Genomic DNA, 2,776 nt, shown 5'->3' on the forward strand with positions numbered 1-2,776 from the left:
ATAATAATAATACAGGTTTTAGAAATGTTTGGGGTGTTATAAAACAAATATTGACTGCTTTTACTCGTGCAATGGTTAAAAACTATGACTCCCTCGGTGATCCCCGGAGCGTTCTATTTTCCCTCGGCTTCGCCTCGGGAAAATAGAACGCTCCGTGGATCACCTCGGGAGTCATAGTTTTAACCATAGCACTCGAAGCAGTCAATATTTGTATACCATACCACACGCAGTGACCACTATTTATATGTAACACTCAAAAGTGAAGTACACCGGTCTATAAATAACAAAATGGAGAAATACGAACCCTATTCTGCGTAGTTTTTATTTTTCGAAAGGACAGCTATAACACCAAGGGCTGAAACATTGTATTGTTTGTTGCGTTTATTATTAACAAAGAACATCTGTTACGTATTGATTTATTGTCGATTAAAACCGATTGTCCGAAAAATTTAACATTACAGTGCGGCAATGAAGGTAACTTTAATTCAGGTCAGTCACTTAACTGCGCAGTTAAAATGCTTTTTAGCTTGCGGCTGTGCCTATCAGGAAAACCGAAGTCATGGGCCCCTGAGATGACTTGAGACGCCATCTGTGTGGACAACACAATATTTTGAAAGTGTTATTGTTAAAACTTGAGTATTAACAATCTTGTTTAATAATATGAACATTATTTTGGGGCTTATTAAGACCATCATCTCATGAGGGATCATACAAACAACAGAGATTGATACATGCCATAACAGTTCCAACTCTCTAGAATTGTTTCCCGTCTGAAATACGACAACGAGTAATTGAGGAAAAATGCATTTGTAAAGCTGATTTTAGCCCCAGAGGGCATTTACCAAACCTCGGTTGACAAGTTCTTGCTCCGTTTGATGTCCTATAGTTTGCCCAAGCCGGTGCTGAAGCCCAAACCTAGGCTTGAAAAAGGCCCATTATTGCATGCATGAAGGCATAAAGCAACATTGCAGGCAACAATGGTCGTGTTCTGAAACGTTGCCACATGCAGTGCCATTTTATAGGCAAGAACCCCGAGTTTACAGCAACGGTTTTCATCAACACATAAGATAATATTAAAGATACTATTATAATAATTCTACTGTGATATTAAAGAAGCACATTTTCATACCATACCCTAAGAAGCTTTGTAGCATTAAATTTACATCTTAGGCTGTCTTTGATACTAAAGAAATTAAGAAATCTCAGCCAGAATGCTTGGGTCATGTGACACACGTTTGCATCCCTCCCCGTTACCCGGCTCCCCACTCAGTGACAATATGAACACGCAATTAAGCCAACATTGAATGGGGCCCGGGGGGGGGGGGGGGGAGGGGACGGGGTTGCTGGTAGCGTATTCGTTAATAATACGTAAATAATGTTTGTATGGTATAACTACTATCAGACAGAAAAATGCTCATTGTTTAATGATCTGTGTTGATCGACTGTCGGGCCATGTCACAAAAGCCAATTGAGGCAACCAGCTCCAGGCAATGTCCAACAAGAAGAACCCATCACAGATCAGTTTTCTTATCATTTTCTTGTGACTGGTATAAATCTTACAGCATAGAAGATTAAGGCTTTGTCCTGCAGAAGTATATGTATTGCAAGGGACTCCAAGTTGCCTGAAAACATTGCCCTTATGTTTGGTGGCATGGCCTCAAACTTCACGTTCAAGTTGCAACTTCAAGTTTCAATGTTATGATTCGCCCAAGCGGCAGTAATTGTTGTGCTCCACTCGTAAATGCATAGCGATGTCCCACATTATAACACGGCGGATTATCCACTATTTTCTACACAGGAGAAAACAAAAGTCGCTAGAAATGTTCACCAGTCATCCCGATTTGAACAGCAATACAGCGACTTGGCCGTAGTAGAAGTAGATAAAATGCTTAGTTTCATGAGTGACGTAACTTCCAAAGTTTCTACCCACAATACAGTGCCACGTAGGGTTGTACTTCCGATCGAACTCTTTCTTGATGAGTGCTGCTATGTCCTTCTCTACGGTGTACTTCTCCATGGCTTGAGCAGCGAACTGCACCACGTCTTCCTGCATGTCCTCCGACATATCCGCATTCTTGATGACGGCTTTCTTTTCCGATTGCGTTGCCATGGTTATGGAGATGCCGTTGCTATAGAAATAAAGACAAACAAACAAATGCTTAAAAGTACCAACTAATCGTTATCCAAATATTGCGAGAAAAAGCTTGGACAGGGTTGTTTTTACCTGATGAAGAGATCACCGATGCAGCCTGACTTCTGTTCCTGGATTGGTTTCTATTCCACTTAACGGCTTATCAGAACATCTGGGCTTCAAGTTTATTTTTATAATGTTTGATACTCCACGTTAATGTTGCGTACGGGTAAAACTAGCCTTGGAACAGACGGATGACAGACACCAAGCAAAAAAAACTGTTTGATTGGTTGCCGAATCATCAACCTGTAGCCTGATTTGGCAGATGGGAACATCCAGCTACGGTAGCTTGTATCTATTCATCTTTTGTCGAATGCTGTGGCACAATAGCAATCAATCATTATTCTTACGGCTGGCATTAAAGGCCGAGTCATGTGTTAAATAACACCATTCAGCCCAGTTTGGGTAGAAACACCAACAAAATATTATTGTCCATCGTTATATTTTGAAGGTCAGCTTTGGAAAGAAGGTTCCAATACCAGCGTACGTGTTATTTGCACCAGCCTTGGTGATGGCCAAGGTTATAATAAGCTTGAATTCAATGAAGTATTGGCGTGGGTTGTACAGCCGCAGCAGATCGTCACG

At 41.1% G+C, this 2,776-nt stretch overlaps 1 pseudogene; it reads right to left on the bottom strand.

Annotated features, from left to right (window-relative positions):
• Positions 1 to 317: 317 nt before the first annotated feature.
• LOC139939455 (dynein light chain 2, cytoplasmic pseudogene) lies at positions 318 to 2,776 on the bottom strand (annotated as a pseudogene).

Source organism: Asterias amurensis, chromosome 1 (assembly GCF_032118995.1).
Source record: "Asterias amurensis chromosome 1, ASM3211899v1".
Lineage (NCBI taxonomy): Eukaryota > Metazoa > Echinodermata > Asteroidea > Forcipulatida > Asteriidae > Asterias > Asterias amurensis.